This window comes from Neofelis nebulosa, chromosome X, assembly GCF_028018385.1.
Source record: "Neofelis nebulosa isolate mNeoNeb1 chromosome X, mNeoNeb1.pri, whole genome shotgun sequence".
NCBI lineage: Eukaryota > Metazoa > Chordata > Mammalia > Carnivora > Felidae > Neofelis > Neofelis nebulosa.
Genome location: NC_080800.1, coordinates 44,338,221 through 44,362,073, shown reverse-complemented (window position 1 = coordinate 44,362,073; position 23,853 = coordinate 44,338,221). Strand labels below are relative to the sequence as shown.

At 37.5% G+C, this 23,853-nt stretch overlaps 1 protein-coding gene across 1 annotated transcript in view; it reads left to right on the top strand.

Moving 5' to 3' along the window:
* The window catches only part of SHROOM4 (shroom family member 4), a 278,831-nt gene that overhangs the window by 199,197 nt on the left and 55,781 nt on the right, over nt 1–23,853 (top strand). The window lies entirely within an intron of this gene.

Sequence of the window (23,853 nt, the reverse complement as noted above, 5' to 3'; positions counted from 1 at the left end):
TCACCGCCCCTGCCCAGTATTATGAAAAATATCGTACTGTAAATTGCTCACCCAGGAAAGGATGAAAATTCAAAATTCAAAGTACGGTTTCTACAGAGTATGTATTGATTTTCTCTGCATAGGGTAGGGAATACTGAGGTGGCTAGAAGTTGTGGTAGAGATGCAGAGTTTCCTCTGCCAAAGTTATCATGAGTCACCCAATGGATTCTTAGAGATGGGAGGAAATAGGGTATGATAGCCATGTAGCTATATTTCAAGGGTATAAATATAACAACAAATGAAGAATTGTATAGACTGGGATCAGAGCAGATGAGAGCATAAATCAAGACAAGGGCTATTTAGGCTATCAGATAAACCATCTTGACACTGAAAATTTCTGGATTGTGGGCTAACCTTTGAGAGGAAATAGTGGAAACCCTGCCACTGAGTCATTTATAATTATTTACAATTAGGCAAGACAATGTAGTTGAGAAATAATGTGGCATAATACAAGGAGCGGTTTTACTCAGTTCCCAAAGGGATGGACTGGATATGACCTAATAGCTTTTTCCTACATTAATTTGGTTGATTGTGTAAGAGAAAAGTCTGGTTGAACATTTTGTTTTCCTTCTGTTGAGTGAATCATATTTGCACTGACCACAAGGATATAAATTTGAGAATCCCATTGATTAGGCAGGTGACAGAATGTGGACTGGGAGGCCAACAGACTAGAGAAGACTAATTTGGCAAGTTGGTCAAGAACAGGTAAACCTCCCTAAAGATAGAACCTTTTGCTGTTCACCATTAATTTCATGGCATGACTCCAGAGCCTGGAATATATCATTTGATGAATATACAGCTGATGAATGAATGAATGACACCTTGGGAAGAAAACTTAGAACACCAATGTAATCCAAGTAGTAGGCTGACAGGTTAAAACTGTTCCTTAATATCTCTGAGGCAGCTCTCTCATCTTTTCAGTGGGTTCTAGGGATGAAATGAGAGCATATAGATAAGATAATTGAGATTTAGCATCTTAAGAGGTAACAGCTGTCTTTCCTCTTTATTTTTCCAGATTTAATATCTACAGACAAGTCAAACTTTCTGTTTTACCGCATTGGGAAAAGAGAAAATTATGCCCTTTCTCTTGAAATAATAATAAATATTAATGTTAGAACAGCTGAGGTTGAGGTGCCTGGGTGGCTCAGTCGGTTAAATGTCTGACTCTTGATTTCGGCTCAGGTCATGATCTCAGAGTTCATGAGTTTGAGTGCCATGTGGGGCTCTGCACTGACACTGCAGAGCCTGCTTGGGATTCTCTTTCCCCCACCCCTCTCTCTGCCCCTCCCCTGCTCACTTGTGCTCTCTCTCTCTCTCTCTCTCTCAAAATAAATAAACTTAAAAAAATCTTAAAATAAAAAGAACAGCTGAGGTTAACACCACAAGCAATTTTAGAGCAATTTTTAAAAAGAATAAATAGCTAAGCCACTGCCAGGTACGATACTCCTTTACTTGGTTTTTATCAACTCAACCCCAAATCTTAATGCAAACAAAATAAAAAAAGCTCTTTGGCAACATGTTCTCATCCTTGGTATTCACTCAGTATCCAAAATACCCAATCTGCCTTTCTCAGCGATTAGCTGTAATTCACACTATGTTGGCCATAGATAAGCTATTTCCCTAGCCTTAGCCATTGGAGCTAACCAGTGAGAAACTCCGATATTACTTTTTCAACCTCCTTGCTTCTAGATTTCCTTCTATCATTTTTTTTCTCCTTCCATACCAGACAGAATTTGTAAGGAAAACAGTAACTTCATTAAATAAATAAAAATCTCTTTCCTCTCTTTCCTTAAGCAGGAAATATTTTCTATTTTTCTCTTTTGTATTTCTTTCCTTCCTTCTACTTTGCTGTTTTTTTAAACTGGAGTTAGGAGACACCAGATTAATTTGAATACAATAACTGGACTTAATTAATATCCCAAGGTAGTTTATCTTCCTTAGTAACACTGTCTGACACTTTTTTTCTCTGAAATATTTTCTTCAAGGGATTTTTTTGAACAATATTTAAACACAGTTTTTGATCATAGAATTAAAGTGATCCTATCATAACAGCTAAAGATGAGTGCAGAGAGTTTGATGAACAATCCAGGAAGTGATATAAAATGATTAATGAAAGAAAACTCATCTAAGTCAAGGCTTTGTAAAATAATCAAGATTATTCAATCCAGAGAAGATAAAGTTTTCAGCCCCTTAGAAATAGCTACTTGCCATGGATAGTTAAAAAAAAAAAACACTTCAACTTAATTTATTTCACAACAAATTGAATGTTCACGAAGGATTTTTGCCTTGCAAAGTAAATAAGCTATGTGTTGGATTTTTTATATACTTGTTTTGTAAGACAGGAAGACATGGTTTAATAAGTGCTTTTAGGCAGGAAAAAAAATCTGCTTTTCTACAGTCCCATGTCTCCTCTATCCACTCCTTTTTTGCTGTCAACTCTAAGACTTCCCATCAGCCACTGTATTTTTAATTTTTCTGAAAAACCTACTTTCCCATGCTGTCCATACCAGAAAACACATTATGTGATGTACACATGATGTCTGTTGTTTTTCCCCCATTAAGGAGAGTATACGAGGAAATGGCATCATTTGTAGCAGGGGGTATTTTAGCTAGGTCTTCTAGAGGACTTCCAAATTACTTTCTGTAGTCAATTATAATTTACCAAAGAAAGCTATGGAATTTTCTTTACTGACCTCAGCAGATCCTTACCTCCCCAGAGATGCCATACTGAGACTGAAGAGGAGAAAGGAGTTGGCAGTGATTGCTGAGAAATGGATGAACTACAGCCTTTTCATCTCTTTATTTTATTCAATCCAGAGTTCTCTAAATGTTAATGCATTGAGGGGAATCTAAACTACTTTTGTGAAGACTGGCAAGTAGTCAAAAAAGAACATTCGACTTTTTTCCATCAATTTCTTTTTGTCACACACACACACACACACACACACACACAAACACAGCTTCTCAGTCTGTCTTTTCAATATGTAACATAATTTACTGCCATGGCTTCAACTACCTTAAGACTGATGCCACTCACATTTACATCTCGAGCCTGGAACTATTTTCTGAATACCAACCGCATACCTCCAGTTGTCCAAAGGACATTTTTGCAGAAACACAGCTTCTAAACCTCATCATGTCCTGATATTACCCCCCACCCCAAAAATAAGAGCCCCCCTTGATTTCCTGTTCCCAATCTCATCGAATAGTCCTACTTCCCTAAAGTAGGACTTACAGAAGCATCTTGATCCCTCCTTTATCTTAGCTACCCATCTCACTTTTATCAAACCAGTTAGAAAACCCTTTTGATTCTACCTCAAATATATCCTCTTTCACATCTCATGCTTTTAACCTCTTGAACATCTTAACCATTCCCTGAGCACACAGTATCCTTTCACGACTCTTGGCCTTACAGATGCTGTTCTCTCTGCTTGGAATAGTCTCCCACTCCTTTACCTGGTAAGCCCCTACTCAGCGATAAAGGGCCCTACTGTATATTACAAGCCATTACTCATTTCCATAGAATTGCTCATGGTTCTCTCGTCTGTGGACTTACCACATGTCATCATGACTACCAGGTTAAGTATCTGTTTTCCCTGCTAAAATATAAACTTCCTGAAGGCTGGGACTGCATCTTAATCAGCTTTAAAGTTGCAGCACCTAGCATGTAATAGTCTGTGATAACAGTTAATAAAGAATGAATGATGTAACCTAAATCCAATTTATCAATGTTTCCTTTAATGGGTCATGCTTTCGGTGTCAAGTTTAAGAATTCTTTGCATAATCTTAGGTTCTACAGATTTTCTCCTATTTTTTTATTCTAAAACATATATAGTTTTATGTTTACATTAAATGTATGATCCATTCTGAGGGTTTATTATGTGTATGAGACTTATATTGAGGTTCAATTTTAGGCCAGTAGATGTCCAATTGTTACAGCACCATTTCTTGAAAAGGCTATCTTTCCTCCATCAAATTGTTTTTGCAACTTTGTCAGAAATAAGTTGGGCATATCTGTCTGGGTCTATTTCTGGGTTTTCTGGTTTGTTCCTATTTCCTCTGACTCTCTAGAATAATTGTGTCTATACATACAAAATATCTTGATGATATTTTGATGGGAATTGCACTAAATCTGTATATGAATTTGGAGAGAGTTGACATCTTTACTATGTTGAGTCTTCCAATCCATGAACACAGTGTGTCTCTCTATTTAGATCTTTGTTTTATCAGCACTGTTGCAGTTTTCAACATGAGTGTCCTATATATGTTCTGTTACATTTACATCTAAGTATTTCTTTTACTTTGCAGCAATTGTAAATGCTATTTTTAAAAATTCTTTTCCATATCCTCATTGTTAGTGTATAGAAATGTGATTGCTTTTTGTGTGTTGATCTTGTGTGCTTCAAATTTGCTGAATTTATGAGTTATTGGAGTTTCTTTGGCTTGTTTGTATTTGTTTTTATATTCCTTGGCATTTTCTACATATGTCATCTGCAAATAGGGACAGTTTATTTCTTCCTTTGCAATCTGAATGGTTTTTATTGCTTTTACTTACCTTATAATTCTAGTTATAAATTCCAGTGCTGTGTTGAATAAGAGCGCAAGAGTAGATATCATTTACTTGTTTCTGATGTTAGGGGGAAAGCATTCAGTCTTTAATTATTAAGTATGATGTTAACAATAGGATTTTTTCTAGATGCTCTTTATCAAGTTGATGGAATTTCCCTTTATTCCATATATGCTGAGAGTTGTTATCATGACAGGATGTTGGATTTGGTCAAATGCTTTTCTGCATCAGTATTATTATATGAGTTTTCTTCGTTAGCCTGTTGATATGGTATTATGTTGACTTGATTTTTGAAAGTTGTACCAGCTTTATATCACAGGAATAAACTCCACTTGGCCAATATAACTCTTTTTATATATTGCCAAATTCTATTTTCTGATATTTTGTTAAGGAGTTTTAAGTTAAATATGTCATTATTCATGAAGTCTGTAGTTTTATATTTTATACTATCTTTGGTTTCTATATCAGGATAACACTAGCTTCACAAAATGAATTGAGAAGTGTTCCATCCTTTTTGATTTTCTGGAATAGAATGTGTAGAATTGGTGCTAATTCTTCTTTAGTCATTTGATAGAATTCTCCAGTAAAACCATATCACCTTGGAATTTCTTTTCTGATAATTTTCAATTTATGTATTAAATTTCCCTAATAACTATAGGAGTATTCAAATGATTTATTTCATATTGGGTAAGCTGTGGTAGATTGTAGTTTTCAAGAAATTGGTCCATTTCACCTAAATCATCAAATTTATGCATATAGAATTATTCATAGTATTCCCTCGTTGTCTTTATGATGTCCACAAAGTCTATAAGTGATAGCCCCTGTGTCATTTTCTCTTTTTTCTTTATCCATCTTGCTAGAGGTTTTTCAATTTCATCAGCTTTTTCAAAGAATCAGCTTTTTCTCATTGGTTTTCTCTAATTTTTTAATTTCAATTTTATTGATTTTGGTCTTGCCTTTACTGTATCCTGCCTTTTGCTTGCTTTGAGTTTCTCTTACCCTTCTTTTTCTTCTTTTTGCCATCGTAACTTAGATTGCTGATTTGAGCCTTTTCTTCTTTTCAAATACAAACACTTAGTGATATAAATTCTCCTCAACACTGTTTCAACTGTGTCTCACAAATTTTGATATGTTGTGCTTTTGTTTTCATTTAGTTAATGTAGTTTGTGATTTCTTTGGAGAGTGCCTCTTTTATTCATAGATTACTTAGAACTATGTTGTTTAGTTTCTATTTATTTGCTATTATTCATTTCTAGTTTGATTTCATTGCGTTCAGAGAATATACTGTATATGATTTCAATTATTTTAAATCTGTTCAAGTTTGCTTTATAGCCCAGGATATAGTCTATATTGGCATATGTTCCATGGGCACTTGAAAATAATATGCATCCTACTGTAGTTGATGGTAATGTTGACATCTTCTATATCCTTGTTTTGTGTCTAATTGTTCTATTAACTGTTGAGAGAGGAGTGTTAAAGTCTTCAAGCATAACTATGGAGTTATGTATTTCTCCTTCCAGTTTTATGAGTTTTTGTTCATGTATTTTGAAGTTCTGTTGTTTGACATATACACATTTAGGATTGTTATGTTGTCCTGGTGAATTGACTCTTTTATCATTTTGCAGTGTTGCTTTCTTTCTCCAGTAATTTTCTTCACTTGGAACCTGCATTATCTGCTATTAATATAGCCATTCCTTCCTTGTTTTGATTAGTATTTACATGATATATTTTCCATCCTTTTATTTTCAACCTGCCTATATTATTTTATTTCAAGTGAATTTATTTGTACAGTATAGACTTGGGTCATGTATTTTGATGCATTCTGCCAGTCTCCATCTTTTTTTTTTTTAATTTTTTTTTTTAACGTTTATTTATTTTTGAGACAGAGAGAGACAGAGCATGAACGGGGGAGGGTCAGAGAGAGGGAGACACAGAATCTGAAACAGGCTTCAGGCTCTGAGCTGTCAGCACAGAGCCCGACGCGGGGCTCGAACTCACGGACCGCGAGATCGTGACCTGAGCCGAAGTCGGACGCTTAACCGACTGAGCCACCCAGGCGCCCCTGCCAGTCTCCATCTTTTAAATTTTTTTTTTTATTTTTTTTAATGTTTTTTATTTATTTTTGGGACAGAGAGAGACAGAGCATGAATGGGGGAGGGACAGAGAGAGAGGGAGACACAGAATCGGAAACAGGCTCCAGGCTCCGAGCCATCAGCCCAGAGCTTGACGCGGGGCTCGAACTCACGGACCGCGAGATCGTGACCTGGCTGAAGTCGGACGCTCAACCGACTGCGCCACCCAGGCGCCCCCAGTCTCCATCTTTTAATTGATGTATTTAGACCATTCACATTTGGCGTAATTACAGATATGTTAGGATTTTATCTAACGTTTCATTTTGTTTTCTCTTTGTACTTTTTGTCTTTCGTTTCTCTGTTTTCTTTTTTCATACCTTACTCTAGGTTACTTAAACGGATTAGAATTAAATTTTTATTTATCTATAGTTTTTAGATATATCTCTTCATATAGATTTTTGGTGATTGCTTTTAGGTATTATGTTATTTATACATAACCTATTTAAGTTTATTGGTATTGTCATTTTATTAGTTTTGGTTAAGTATAGAAAATTTATCTTTCTTTATATCCATTTATTCTCCTTCACTTATAATAAAACTGTCTTCAATATTTACTCAAATATATACATTTAGAACCATATAAGACATTGTTATAATGTTTGTTTCCACCATCACACATAATTTAAAAAACTGAAGAGAAAGAAGTCTAGTGTGTGTGTGTGTGCACGCACACCCACACTTTTCCAAGTCGGTTCTTCCTTTCAGGTATTCCAAGATTTCTTATTTTGTCATTTCCTCTTTAGAGAACTTCCTTTAGCCACTCTAAAGGAAGCTTATTCTAAAAAGAGTACATCTGCCAGTGATGAATTACCTTAGTTTCCTTTATTTGAGAATGTCTTTATTTCCCCTTCATTCCTGAAGGATATTTTCCCTGGATATAGGATTCTGAGTTTACAGTTCTCTTCTTCCAGCAGTTGAAAATTTTGTGCCACTTCCTTCTGCTTGCATTGATTCATGATGAGAAATCATGCCTTTCAAATTACCTTTCCTATACAGGAAAGGTATCATCTCTCTCACTCTTTCTCTCTCTCCTTCCAAGACTTCATCTATAGCTTTCAGACATTTGGCTAAGATGTGTCTTGGTATTGAATTTCTTTGAGTTTATCCTATTGGAGTTTGTTTAGCTTGCTGAATTTGCAGGTTTATGTCTTTTGCCAAATTTGAGGGAGTTTTATGCATTGTTTGTTCAAATATTTTCTTTTTGTCCTACTTTCTTCTCTCCTTCTGGGACACCAGTGCTGTAAATGTTAGATCTTTCATTATAGCCCCACAGGTCCCTGGGTCTCTCTTTATTTTTTCAGTCTAATTTCTTTCTGTTTTTCTTATTGGGTAATTTTTGTTGTTCTGTCTTTAGATCCACTGATGCTTATGTCCTGTCCATCTTGCTGTAGACTGTTTACTTAGGGTTTTTTTCATATTATATTTTTAAATTCTAAAAACCTATTTGATTCTTATTTATATCTTCTGTTTATTTGCCAAGGCTTGCTACTTCTTGGCTTAAAATTTATACTTTTTTATTTGTTTCATGTATATCTGTAATTGGTCATTGAAATGTTTTTTTTTTATGATGGCTCCTTTGTCATATGATTCTAACATTTCTATTATCTTGATAATGGTCTCCTCTGATGCTCTTTTTTCTTGTAGTTTGAGATCCTCCTTGTTATTAGTATGATGAGTGATTTTCAATTGAAATCTAGAAATTTTGAGTATTATATTATGAAACTTTGAATCATACTTAAAATTTCTATTTTCTGGTTTCCTCTAACACCACTCTGGCAGGGAAAGGGGGTTTGCTGCCTCATTACTGCCACATGGAGGTAGAAGTCTAGGTTCCCTATTTGGCATTTATTAATAACAAGGAAGGAGGCTCCCTTTTCCTGCTAATCAGTCTCCACTGATACCTCCCTTACTGGGAGGGGTAGGATGTTTCCTTGCTATATCCACTGAGGCTTCCCTTGACACAGAAGGATGTGGCCTCCTTACAGCTAGGCAGTGGTAGAAGTTCTGACTGTCCATTAAGTCTCGTCTGACACCACCTCAGTATGGAGAGGGAGTGGTTCCTTATTACCACAAGGTGGGGGTACATGCCCATGCTCCTCACATGGTCTCCATTGACAATGTGAGTAGAGGAGGTTTTGTTACCACCCAGCATGGATTAAAGTCTTGTCTTCATATCTAGCCTCTTCTGCCACCATCTTGGCCATGGTGATGTTAGAAAAGACCAGGACAGGGCAGAGGTCTAAGCTCCCCACTCAGCCTTTGGCATGAGTGGAGATGAGGCCACAGTTTTTCTGTGGTGTTTGGCTGGAGAAGAGCAATTATTGTCTAAATTTTTCTCTTTCTTATTAGGCTACCCCTTCCCTGGTTCTCTGGATAGGGAGAGGAAACTTCTGTTGGGACTTATTTTATCTGTGTCCATTAGCATTTCCAGGTTGTTGCTCCTCAGTTTCAAACCTGGCTACATAAGGCAAAAAAAAAAAAAAAAAAAAAAAAAAAAAAAAGGAACTTACTACTGAGTTTCTAGCCAGTCTGCTTTCTTAATGTAGTAGAAGTCTTCTTCATTACATCAAGACTCGTCTAATTGGATTATTTTTTACTCTTGAGTTTTAAATATCTTTTATATATTCTAGATAATAGTCCTTTGTCATACATGTGTTTTGCAAATATTTTCTCCAAATGAATGGTATTAGAGGAAACCAGATGAAAGTCTTCTTATGTTTGTTTTACATGTAATATCCAAAGCTTTTAGTTGTACTTAGTGGGAGGAATAGGGAAAAATTTACTTCATTTTCATAGAAGCAGAAGTCTCAATTATAATCCCTCATCTTGATATTTATAAACCTTAATTACATATATCTTTAATAATTCAAAATTAAATAAATATCTAGCTTGAATAAATGTCTTTATTAAAAATCAAATATCTTACAAAAATAAAACTAAAAAAAATATAGACATAGACCCTACACCATTCACAAAAATTGACTCAAAATGGATCATAGACCTAAATGTAAAAGTATAAAACTCCTAATATATAACATAGGAAAACTTAGATAACCTTGGGTATAGTGACTTTTTAGATACAGCACCAAAGGCATGATCCATGAGAGAAATAATTAATAAGGTGGACTTCATTAAAATAAAAAATTTCTGCCCTGTGAAAGACATTGTCAAGACAATGAGAAGACAAGCCACAGACTAGAAGAATATATTTTCAAAAAATACATCTGATAAAGGACTGTTATTCCAAATATACAAAGAATTCTTAAAACACAATAATAAAAAAAAATAGGGGCACCTGGGTGGCTCAGTCGGTTAAGCGTCCGACTTCGGCTCAGGTCATAATCTCACGATCTGTGGGTTCGAGCCCCACGTCAGACTCTGTGCTGACAGCTCAGAGCCTGGAGCCATCTTCGGATTCTGTGTCTCCCCCTCTCTCTGCCCCTCCCCCACTCATGCTCTGTCTCTCTCTGCCTCTCAAAAATAAAGAAACGTAAGAATAAAAAAAATTAAAAAAAAAAAACTGATTAAGAAATGGGCCAAAGACCTGAACAGACAACTCCATGTCATATGTCATCAGGGAAATGCAAATTAAAACAACAGTGAGATATAATTACACACTTACTAGAACAGCCAAAATCTGGAACACTGACAATACCAAATGTTGGCAAGGATGTGGAACAACAGGAACTCATTCATTGTGCTGGTGAGAACACAACGTGGTACAGCCACTTTGCAAGACAGTTTGGCGGTTTCTTACAGAACTAAATATACTCTTACTAAATGATACAGCAATTGCACTCCTTGGTATTTACCCAAAGGGGTTGAAAATGTATGTCCATACAAAAACATGCACATGGGTGTTTATAGCAGCTTTATTTATATTTTCCAAAACTTGGAAACAACCAAGATGTCCTTCAGTAGGTAAATGGATAAATAAACCATAGTATATCCAGGCAATGGAATATTATTCGGTATTAAATAGAAATAAGCAGTCAAGGGGCGCCTGGGTGGCTCAGTCGGTTGAGCTGCCGACTTTGGCTCAGGTCACGATCTCGCAGTCCATGAGTTCGAGCCCCGCGTCAGGCTCTGTGCTGACAGCTCGGAGCCTGGAGCCTGTTTCCGATTCTGTGTCTCCCTCTCTCTGACCCTCCCCATTCATGCTCTGTCTCTCTCTGTCTCAAAAATAAATAAACGTTAAAAAAATTTTTTTAAAAAAAGAAATAAACAGTCAAGCCATGAAACTTAAATACATATTACTAAATGAAAGAAGCTGATCTGAAAAGTCTCATTATTGTATGATTCCATCTATATCACATTCTGGAAAAGGCAAAAGAAAATGGAGATAGTAAAAATATCAATGATTGCCAGGGGTTAGTTAGAAGGGAGGGAAGGATGAAAAGGCAGACCACAGAGGATTTCTAGGGTAGAATATCACACTATTCTGTATGATACTCTGATGGTGGATACATGGCATTACACATTTGTTCAAACCTATAGAACATACAACACTAAGAGTGAACCATAGTGTAAACTATGGACTTTGGTTAATTATGATGTATCCATGTAGGTTCATCAATTGTAAAAAATGTACCACGCTCTAGGGGGATGTGGATAACGGGGGGAGGTTATGCATGTGTGGAGACCGGGGATATATGGGAAATCTCTGTACCTTTCTCTTAATTTTGCTGTAAACCTAAAACTACACCTCCCCAAAATAGTCTTCTTAAAAATCTAATGTCATTATTAAAAACAGCTAACCTAAACAAACGTCAAGTACCAAAGGTGTTTCTTTTAGCTGATGAAAGAAACATATGAATCCTAAAGATGGTCAGTATGTTTTGCCAGCTCTTATTACTTAACAGCTTCTTCAAGCTCTAGTCTTAAACTTAGGTCCTGATGAGTATGCCAAACCTGGATCTTAGTTCAAGTGTCAAGATCCTTTCTGGGTATTTGCCTCTGAACTGCCAGCTTTCTGGACTTCAGGCCAGTTTCTATTTTGAGTGAAATCTCCAATCTAGCAAGAGTGCATTGATTGCTTTCCAACTAATCAAAGGGAAAGCATTGGTTGGCCATTCTAGAATGCTTATTCAGCTAAAAATGATTATGTCTCTGGCTCCTAATACAAAGATATATTCTTTCTTATTTTCCCCTGTGATGAGGGTGCAGTATATCCTTCAATTTTGTTAAGTATACAGCTAATGTATGCCTTTGAATAGTCTTTGAGAAGTTATACAGTGTAGGTTTTCTCTCTAAGGGAAGGAGTAGAACATCACCTGCCCTTCTCTTTTTCTCAGTCATAAAATTTGTTTGATGTAAATTTACATACAGTGAAAGTTACTTACCTGAAGCTGACCCACTTTGCACTTCAGGAATACATTTCTTAAAGTACCCATGGCCCTTCCAACAGAATGGAATAAATTTTGAATAAAAATTAAAAACTAGTTTTGGTGCATGAATTTTGTATGAGAGTAGGATTTTTTTCTTGTGACAATCCTTCCTTCTCTCCCTATCCCTCCCTCTGTCCCTCTCTCCCTTCCTCTCTCTCTCTCTCTCTCTCTCTCTCTCTCTCTCTCTCTGTGAGTGTTTGTGTGTGTGTGTGTGAGATTCTTTGCTACTTGCTACTCTGTACTTCTTGGAAGAAGCTTGGTGCTTGATAAAGGAAAGTTTAAGGTTGAGTGGGAGAGGACACTCATGAAGTGATAAGGAGTATTACTGATCTCTTATATGTGATTCAGGATCACTATTATGATGAATCCCCCCAAAGAAGAATTTCTAGAGGCCCCTTTTCATGCCACAGTAAAAATAATTTTTTTCTCCCCTCCAAGTTGCTTATCAGGGTAGTCACTTGCAATTGCCATTGGTTTGTCACAGCTGTACATGGAAAGTAGCTTTGTGTTGCTTGTGTATTATATCACAGGATCTGATTAGTTTGCTTGGCCTGAGACCCTGTGTGATCATGAGAATATAATAGTGATAGCAACTTACATTCTCACCACAGTTCTACAAAGTCTGTATCATCTGAGGAAACCAAGGCTCAGATTGGATGTGTTAGTTGTCTAATGCCAAATAACTAATAAGCATCAGAGCTGGGACTCAAATCCAGTCTCTGTGTGACTCCAGAACCCATCAATTTTCCCTGTATCAACATTGCTGAGCTTTTATGAGTTCCAGTCATTGGGACTATCATAGTTCCATAGTTCCATAGGATAGTGCTGTATTACTCCTTTCCTGAGTAGTTGGCTTAAAATGTTAATACTAGTAAGGGAAGAATGGCGTTCTCTTTAGGAATTTGGAGTCAGGTGATAAGGTCCCACCAAGGAGCCTTCTCACCTAAGTTTGAAGAGGTTGAAGCAGAAATATGATTCCTTTCAGATTTAATAAACATGCTTTAAATGTTAGTTTCTGTCCTTCTATCCCAGCACTCACTATGGATCAGATACAGTGCTAGCAGCTCTCAAGTACATAGTGTCATTTAATCATCACAGCTCTCTTATGAGGTATTGGGATGAGCGTACCCCCATCGTACAGATGAAGAGATTGAGGGACAAATAAATGAGGTGACTAGCACATATACTATCTTATAACCAGGTCTGTCTGACTCTGGATATAGTTTGCTCTCTAAACACCTCCGTTGGTTTCTGCCTACCTACCTACTTTGCTTCTGTCTCAGTAATACCTTCAGAGGCCTTAAATTGAATATTTTAGTTGAGATCTTCAAGAAATCTTTGTATGACTTTACAAATCCTTAGGCTGTGCATGCTTTCTCCCTTGCCTCACCCTGTGAGTATTATCCTCAGCTGTAACCTTGCATCCCAGTAAAGCCCAGAGAAAAATCAAGTGTAAACTGGCCTGAGAGGATAATGGAGTGTTTCTCGGTCACCCAGGATTTAGCTTTGCCTTGACCTGGAATGCTTGCTAGTTTCAAAAGGAGAATAAACTGAGTTAATTAGCTCTTGGATAGGGTGAGAGTTAAAGTTCTAGGTGTGGGTCTGTGCAACTAAACTGATGGCTGTTGGTTTCTTAAGATATTCAGTAGTCATCTGACAGGTGAAGGCATCTTCTTTTCTGACCTGAAGCTGGGTCAGTCTCAGTCCATGGGAAAATGTTGTCATTTGTATTCTGCATTCCTCCTGTTTCTTTGGGGTGTTCTCTGTTTAATAAAGCACGCATTAGGAGATACTGAAAAGAAAAAAGTTTTTAATCTAGTCTTTTGTCCCCAATAGGTTTAAATTGCCCCAAAGTGTGTGTTTGTGTGTGTATGTGTGTGTGTTTTAGACTAAGTATCACTGAAGAAGTTGACACCTCATTATGTGTAGGTTATTGCATTTGTGGAACAAAATCTCCCTTAAGTGATATATCTACTATGTGTCATAAAAAATTAATTCACTTTATGTGTGCATGTTTTCATTTCAGGCATCTTTAATAGGGAAATATATTCTGGTAGATTAGTTTACGGTGTTTCTAAATAATAAATCATAAACACCAATAAAAGAAAACATCTAAAATGTGCAAATTCGTGAGTTGATTATATGTTGATTAACCTTATGTGCTTTTGCCATAATTTTTATTATTGTCATTTTCCCTTGCTGTCAAACAACAATTCATTTTTGGAACATAAGATGCATAATTATGAATGTTAATACAGCACCCTGCTGCATCTCATCTCCCTTTGCATTGTGGCACGGGTTTACTTTGGGGACACAAAAGTACTTTCTCTCATTATTCATAGGAACTGTAATTAGACACTAAACGAGATGTATATATATTCATTATTTACCTATTTTGTTAATTAGAATTTTTCTTACACCAAGACTCTAGAAAAATATTGTTTATAATTCAACAATATTCAACAACAAGAACCATGGGACCGTGTTTAAAAAATAAAAATAGAAAGAAAGGAATCTGTGTTATGAAGAATAGAGCAATGGACTTGGGGGTTTTAAGTATAAACTCTGAGTACTCAGTGAAAATAGTGGAAATACTAGGCAAGCCTCTAACCATCATGTAGTCTTGTCATTATGGGTAATTCAGGGATGTAATTCCCACCTGATGGGGATCTGGTAAAGATTAAACAGGTACTTCATGAGAAAATGCCTAGAACAATACCTGATACCAGGTACATTGCCAGTGAATGTATATTGCTTTTAATATGGCATTTGAAAGTTAAAAAGAAATAGACATTTTCTACACAGTAACTCACCAAATATCTCTTTAAATAGCAAGTTCCCATGATACAATTTCACTGATTTAATAAATATTTTTGAGTGTGAGTATTTAGCACGTACTTAGCAATATGTTAAACAATGTGGTGGTGATCATAGCAAAAGTATACTCTAGGAGTGCCTGGGTGGCTCAGTCAGTTAAGCATCCAACTTGGGCTCAGGTCATGATCTCACAGCTCATGAGTTCCAGCCCTGCCTCCGGCTCTGTGCTGACAGCTCAGAGCCTGGAGCTTGCTTCAGATTCTGTCTCCCTCTCTCTCTCTGCCACTCCCCCACTCACATTCTGTCTCTCTCTCTTAAAAATAAATAACTATTAAAAATTAAGAAAAAAAAGAAGTATGCTCTAGCCCTGAACTCTAGGGGAGGGAGATGAGACATGTATAGGTAAAATGGTTGAGTAAGGAAATAGATGATTGTCAAAATGAGTGATAACCAGCAACAAGTGATTGTGAACGCTGGAAGAACACCACAAGGAGCTTGTAAAAACAAACAAAAAACCAGAAAACAAACAAAAAAAACACTAAAACTAAAACAAAACAAAAACAAAAAGAGGGGGAGCTTGGCCAAATTCCTAAATGGTATGTGGGAAGGCATAAAGAGAAGATAGAGAGAAATGTAGGTTTGGGGACTATTAAGGAAGCCCATCCAACGTAAGATTTATGTAGGGAATCAGTAAGAGGAAAATTTGGGCAATCTATAGAAAGCCCAGAAAAGCAAACTTTACCTAGTATGCAGAGGCAACTATTGCAGGATTGTGAGTAGGTGAATAAGAATGAAATTGGTGTTTTTGGAAGATTGGTGTGGGTTGGTTTGTATGTAAGGAGGCCACGTGGTGTGATTGCTTGTATAGAGTAGTGACAGTAGGAATAGACAGGAAGAGTTAATGGGGGAGACATTTCAAAGCCAGGACTTAGTGACTGATTGAATACACAGGCTAAAGGAGAGGAGATGTAAACTGGTTACGAGGTTTGAGCCAGTCAGACCTTTAAAGATTTAAAGCAAACAAATAAACAAGATATTTTTTAAAAAAGATAAATTAGGAAGAGTTGGGCTTGGTGTCAATGTTTGTTTGTTTTTTTCGGTTTTCTATTTACTTTGAGGTGATTGATCAGATATGTAGAGATTCAACTGGCAGTTGAACAGCATAGGTAGATCAAGACCAAAGATTGTTTTAGACCCACAGAATGCTATTCCCAATATAAACTAGTCTCAATTACATGTATCTTTAGGTAGGCACTCACTCCTAAAAACATCACGTGCCCTTAACCTTCATCCTCCTCCAACTACCAGTGTCTTTCCCTTCACATCTCAGCTGCTTAGGCTCTTGAAAAGTATTCTTATATTACTTGTCTCCCTTTATCCCCCTCCCATTTCCTCAATGCATTCTGGCTTCTTCCACTACCATAACCCTCTTCTCTGTGTAGTTCCAAGATGAATTAGTGTCTTCAAGATTGAAAAAAGATGAAGGGCATCTTTCCTTCTTTTCCAGTTGGCAATTTTCCAATTGAGTTTTTCAGCAGTGTAGTATAGAGGAAAGAACGTAGCCATTAGTATATAATAGCACTGGTGCCAAATCATTTACCAACTGGCCAACCTTTAGCAATTTACCTAATCACAATTTCTTCATCTGGAAGATTTCTGTAGCCTTATGGAGTCATATGAGTAAATGAGATGATATGTATAGAGCTCTTTGGAAGTATTTGTTGCTTAATAAATATTAGCCTGGTTGAATACCTCTTTTTGGAAATTTCTTCTCTTTGATTTTTAAACATCTCTCTCTTCTGGTTTTCTTCCTACTGCTTATTTTCAGCTCTTTTTCCTTAATCTGTCTCCTAACTACTGGTATACCCTAAAACAGTGGTCCTCAAATTTCAGTGTGCATTAGAATTCTCTGGAGGGTTTAAAGATCATATTGCTGCCCTCCTCCCCATACAGTTTCTGATCCAATCAGGGCCCAAGAAGTTCTCAGGTAGGGCTGGTGCTATTGGTCTGAGTACTGGACCCTGAGAACCACTAACCTAAAGTTCTATCTCAGACCCTCTTTCTCATTCTATGAACTTTTCTCAAGAGACTTCAGGTACCGCTGATAACTGTCAGATATCTGTATCCAGAGAAGACCACACTCCCATATTCCAGATTCAACCGCGTATTACATGTCTCCACAAAACTGTCTCCCAGACACATCCTAATCCAACATGCCCTAATCCAACATGCCCATGATTCCAAAGTACATATGGAAATATACATCTGTAAGATTAGTCAGGAAAGGTCTGAAAAAGAAAAGTAATAAGGGAGAAAGGGACCAGTCCTTTTGGAACATATATAAAACTACAGTAATTAAAACAGTTTAATTACAACTGGCACATGAGTAGACAGATCAGTGGACCATAATTGGGTCTAGAAATTGATCCAAAGACATATCTTAGTACATGATTTTTAATATATGATTTTATCTTGAAATATTAAAGGTCTTTCTAAACAAGACACAGAGGAAGCCAAAAAGGGGAACATTGTTAAATTCGACTACATAAAAGAATGTACAGCACTGCAAAAATACATAAACAGTATCTGAAGACAAAAAACTGAGAAGAATGTTTTGCATCTGGTATGGGCAAAGGCTTTATATATAAAGAGCTCTTCAGATTGAGAATCACTAAGGAAAAAACCAGCAAACCATTATAAATGAGAAAAAAGGACCTAAACAGGCAGTCCACAGAAAAAGAAAGTCGGCTTATAAAAATAAATGGAAAGATGCTCAACAAAACTCATAATTAAAGAAATGAATATTTATTTAAGCAACAACTCTTACCTTAAGATACAACCTTCACCTATCTCAGTGGCAAAAATCAGAGCGTTTAGCATACACTATTTTTTTGGCAAGCATGCAGAGAAATGCACTCTCACACCTTGCTATCTACCTTGTTACTTAAACTGTGATCCTTGGACCAGCAGTATCTGTATCAACACAGAGTTTGTTAGAAACACAGTCCCAAGCCAGATCTACTAAATCAGAATCTGCATTTTAATGAGCTCCCCAAGCAATTTGTTTGTACATGAAAATTTTTTTTTTATTTTAAAAAAAATTTTTTTTCAACGTTTTTTTTTTATTTATTTTTGGGACAGAGAGAGACAGAGCATGAACGGGGGAGGGGCAGAGAGAGAGGGAGACACAGAATCGGAAACAGGCTCCAGGCTCCGAGCCATCAGCCCAGAGCCTGACGCGGGGCTCGAACTCAGGGACCGCGAGATCGTGACCCAGCTGAAGTCGGACGCTTAACCATCTGCGCCACCCAGGCGCCCCGTTTGTACATGAAAATTTGAAAAGCATTGCTGTAAAGCAATTCAATGCATTGAAAAGCATTCTTGGTGGAAGTGCAAATTAGCATAACCTCTTTGGATTTCAGGAGACTTTATCACAAATATTCGCATATTCTGTGAACCATAATTGTAGTGGAATTATCTAACAGATATAATCATCTGTGTATGTGAAGATGTACAGAGATATTCACTGCAGCATTATTGGTAATAGCAAAAAAGAAACAATGTCAATATTCATTAATTGGGCAAGAGTAAAATAAACTGAACAAAATTTGCATGCTGAAATACTATGCAGTTATTTAAAATATGTGAAAAAGCACATACAGATATGAAATTATCTCCATGATATATTGTTTAGCAAAAGCATCAAGTTTCTGAACAGCATTCTAGTATGCTTTTTGTGCTCTATTATTATAATTCCGATTTTACAGATGATGTTACCGAGGCACAGATATTAAATAACTATCCCCAAGCACCCATACAGCTAGCAATGATGCATTCAGATCCAGTCTGGTTATAGAGCATACGCTTTTAATACTATTGTACCATACTGCTACCCAGGGATAAATAAGAAGCTGTTAATAGTGGTTTCCCCAGGAGTGTGGGAGACTCATTTTTTATTGTATATGCCTTTGTACTGTTTGAATGGTTTGCCTTCTGTGAGTATTGCTTTAAAAAAAGAAATAACTAGGGGCGCCTGGGTGGCGCAGTCGGTTAAGCGGCCGACTTCAGCCAGGTCACGATCTCGCGGTCCGTGAGTTCGAGCCCCGCGTCGGGCTCTGTGCTGACAGCTCGGAGCCTGGAGCCTGTTTCGGATTCTGTGTCTCCCTCTCTCTCTGCCCCTCCCCCGTTCATGCTTTGTCTCTCTCTGTCCCAAAAATAAATAAAAAACGTTGAAAAAAAAATTAAAAAAAAAAAAAAAGAAATAACTAAAAATCAACTTGTCCAAAATTGGATTGATTTCTCTCTCCACTCTTCTGGTATTGGTGACAGGCTGAATAATTTACTGAAGTGAGAAATCTGGGAGACATTCTGGACTCTCTCCTCTTTACTCCTCACATCTGTCCAATCAGGCACCAAGATTTATTGGTTCTACCTCCCAGACAAGATAATTCTCAGATATACCTCTCCACTCTATCCCTGAATTACAGATAACTTGGACTGTAACATTTATTTCCTGAGTGGCCCACCTGCCCCTTTTCTCCCTATGAAACGTCAACTGATAACATCTTCCAAAATGTAAATCTGGTCCTGCCACCATCGTGCTTAAAATCTTACACTGGCCCTCCAGTGCCTGTGGGGAAAGTCCAAACTCATTAACATGGCAACTTAGTTCTTCCATGTTCTGGCCCAGCCTGCTTCTCAAGCCTTACCTCTCACCACCCCTCCTCTCACATCCTATCCTCAGAACGCCATTTTTCCCACACGTTTCCATAATTTTCACATGCTATTTCTTCTACAGAAGTGCCTTTCATCTGGGTCAATCCCTACACTTCCTTCAAGACCAAACCTCAAGCATGACGTCCTTTATGTAGATTTCTCTGCCTGCAGGTTATTAGACATTATGTATTCTATACTGGGAAGGTCAGGATCCCCCAAAGTCCCATGGTATCTCAGTGTCCCACAGGAAATATCTCCAATGTCAAAGCCCTCCTACCTGAACACTGTGTATTCACACTCCTTGCAGACTCCCAACATGGATGCAATATCCTGCAGCCTGCTCCTCTAGCTCTCCCCCCATGGCTAGTTCAGGGTCTTTTCCCCAGGTCTCCTTACACCTCCAGCACTCTTCTTGGTCACCTGAGACATTTGAGAGACTTCCCCTTTAATTCTCAACTTTAGATTCATCATCCTCCCCTCCCCATCCTTTTGTCTCTATCTGTAGGCAAGGCAGGTGAGAATAGTGGTTACAAATGTGGGCTCTGGAGCCAGACTCCCTGGGTTTCAATACTAACTTTTTAGTTCTGTGATCTTGAGCAAGTTACTCAGCCTCTCTGAGCTGCTGATATTCCCCTCTGTAAAATGAGGATGACAATAGTAGTGCCTGCCTCGTAGGGTTGTTATGAGTATAAAATGTTTTAATATTTGGAACACATAGTAAACATTGTGTTTTTGAGATTAAAATGCCCAAATTATGAAGTGGGAGAATCTTCTCAAATTGGCATAGGAGGCAAGCCTCTTTCTCCTTTGGAATTATTTTCTACTAAAGGTGGCTCCTTAAGATTAGGACCAAGTATAGGTGAGGAATCAAGAATCCCCACCCCTTCTCAAGTCTCCTGTAATTCTGGCTTGTTTCCTCAAATGGATGAATTGAAAGCTTCTCTTTTTTTAATGTTTATTTGTTTATTTTTGAGAGAGAGAAAGAGTGTGAGAGAGTGCAAGTTGGGGAGGCGCAGAGAGAGAGAAAGAGAATCCCAAGCGGTTGGCAGTTTGGAGCCAGAAGCAGGGCTTGAACTCACGGAACCATGAGATCATGACCTGAGCCGAAATCTAGTCAGACGTTTAACTGACTGAGCCACCCAGGCACCCTGGATTGAAAGCCTCTTGAAGGCAAGGATCATAGTGCAGGCTTTTAGACTATTTGGCCCCCACTAGACACATAGTAGAAACAGGGTTTATTTCCATCACTCTTAAAATTAAATCCAGAGTCCTTAGAATGAGCCACTCACCTGGCCCCAGGCTCCTTCCTCAACCTCATTTCCTCCCCTTCTTTGTCTTGCTCATTCCATTCCAGCCATGTTGACTTTCCTGCTGTTCTTGGACGATGGCAAAGTGATCCTATCTCAGGACCATCACCTTTGCTGATCCTTCTGCCCAGGCACATTCTTATGTGCCTCACTACTTCCCTGACTTAGGCCACTGCTCAAGTATCACCTCCCAACAGAGGCCTTCACTGACCACACTCTCTGAAATAGCATTGGCCCCCACACACTCCTGTCAGTCAGTCCATCTTTACCCTGCTTTCTCTGTCTTCAGAGCATTTACCACGACCTGACATATATTTCATATTTTTTGAGTTGAACTCCATGAGGACTGAGATCTTGTCTGTTTTGTTCATTGCTTTGTCCCCAGCACCCCAGAATAGTGCTTGCTTGGCTCTCAATAACTAACCAATGAATGAATGAATGAATGAATGAATTTAGTGAGAGTACCTATGAAGAAAAGGGAATAACAACAAATTCTGTTCATTGCTAGAATTTTGAATACTTTATAATTTTAATTCCACGATTCTTTTAGCTTTAGCATTTTCAGAATAAATCTATATTTATGTATGAGTTTTGTTTCAATTTTACAAACATTACCCTGACAAAATTTAAAATCCGGTTTAAGTCAAGTCCAATTTTTTAAAAAAATACCTGATCTGTTTATTCTCCATCCCAACGGAAAGGAATGTGTATGATTGAGTGCATGAGTGTATGTATGTATGACAGAGAGAGACAGACAGAGAATGAGAGAGAGAACAGTTACCTGCAGTGAGGAAATTGGATAGGGAATGGGTTGGGGAGGCATGAGTAGGGGAGTTCATGTTACCCAGAAAGAAAATAATTTTGTTTCAATTGCTGCATTTTTTTTTCTAAATTGTTGTTTGAAAATCCTGTAAAAAAAAAATGAAAACCAAAGAAATGAAAAGCTTGGTCAACAAGAGGTTTGTAATTGTAAAGACATCAGATCAGGAAATTTCCCAGGGGCTCATGCAGGACATTGTGGAACCATGTGAAAGCTTTTATGAAGTGAAACTTCAGAAGAGGAGATAAATATATGGCGGCTGCTCCCCAGCTCATATCCCCTTCAAACAGGGAAGATGTGAGCAGGGGATTGCCCTCTTGGTTCTGGGACCTTCCTCAACATGAAGTAGTATGTTCCCACCCACCCCTGGAGCCCGCATTCTATTCAGGCAGCCCCCTATATTGTGTATACAGCCACTGACAGTTGAAGAGAGTCTCCCAGCCTGCCCTGGAAGACAAAAACCCACTTAAGTCAAAGCATCAGCAGCCAGTATTTTAAAGAAGCCATTTAAAAATCTGTTTTAAAAAATATATGGTAGCATTCTTTAAAGCAATAGCTCTCAAACTTGGGTATGCATCAGAATCACTTGGAGGGCTTGTTAAAATTCAGATTGCTGGGCCCCACTCCCAGAGTTTATGATCCAGAAGTTCCAGAGTAGGGCCACAGAGTTTCGTTTCTAACAAGTTCTCTGGTGATGCTGATGCTGATCTATATAACAAACTTTGAGAACCACTGTTCAGGGAAAAAACACAGGAATTTGGAGGCAAAGAACTTCAGTTCAAGCCTTCTGTGATTTATTTCACCTCTGAACCTGAGTTTCTTCTTTCCTGAAGTGGAGTTTATAAAGTTGTTTTAAGAATTAAATGGAATGGTGTCTATGAAAGTTCTGTGTGAACTGCGAATGTGGTGTACAAATATTAGCAATCAGATGGCTTTACAGATGGTACTTACTGCCACACACCCCCACCAGATTTTCCTGTGGCTTGTCCCCTCTCCATGCAATTTTGTCCCACCAAGTTCATGAGGCACTTGGGAAAAAACTATAGCCAACAAGGCCTTGAGTAGCAATTTTTTTCAATCCACTGGGCACAGCCTTGATGCTGACTTTGACTTGACCTTTCTTTTCCTTTGCCTGGTTTCCTTTAACTTGCCCCTTGTTCTTCCAGCCCTGGCCACCTCTGACAGCAAAGAACAGCTCCCATTGCTAATATTGTGGTAAAAAAAAACTGTCAGATGGAGGTTTTTTTAATTAGTACAATAGACAGAGGAATCCACCACCAAAGAGCAAAGCATTTGTTGGGGAAGCATTTTGTTAGGTTGGTGGGCTCTAGGCTGATTTATCTGAGGGCAAAATACAGATGTTTGAAATAGTTAAGTATACAAGCATTACAATTATACAAGTATTATGAGTATTGCATATTCCTAACTTAGGAATGTATCAGACAGTTGCATCAGATGATTTTCAGGGTAAATGATATGCCCATGTAGAATGGTGTCTTTTTTCTTTGAAAACTTTTTCTCATTCAGCTCTAATACATGTGTAGTATAGAAAGCTTTGAAATTTTTTAAAGGTATAAAAAATAAGAATGACCCTTAATTCTGCCACATAGAGACAAACACCTGCTGGTAAGATATTGATGTATTGGCATTCAGCCCTATAATATGTGTAGGCTTGTATATGAATATATATGTACATCCATATATATTTTTTGAAATGGGCTGATACTATGTACAGGTTTGGATGCTTTTTCTTTCACTTGCCATTATATTGTGAGCCTTTTCCAGGATCATTAAGTAGTCTTGAGAAACATGGTTTTTAATGGCAGATTATTTTTCCTTCATGTAGATGTACAATACCTCCCTTAACTCTTCCTAAATGTTGGACAGTTAGGATATTCTTGTTTTTACCTTTATAAATAACTCTGCAGTAGATGACACTTCATGTACATAAATCAATGTGTGCATCTCTAATTTCTCTCTTAGGGTAGAATCTTAGGAGTGGAAAGACTGTATCAAAGGGTAGGAACATTTTTTAAAACAGATATAATTCACATACCATAAAATGCAT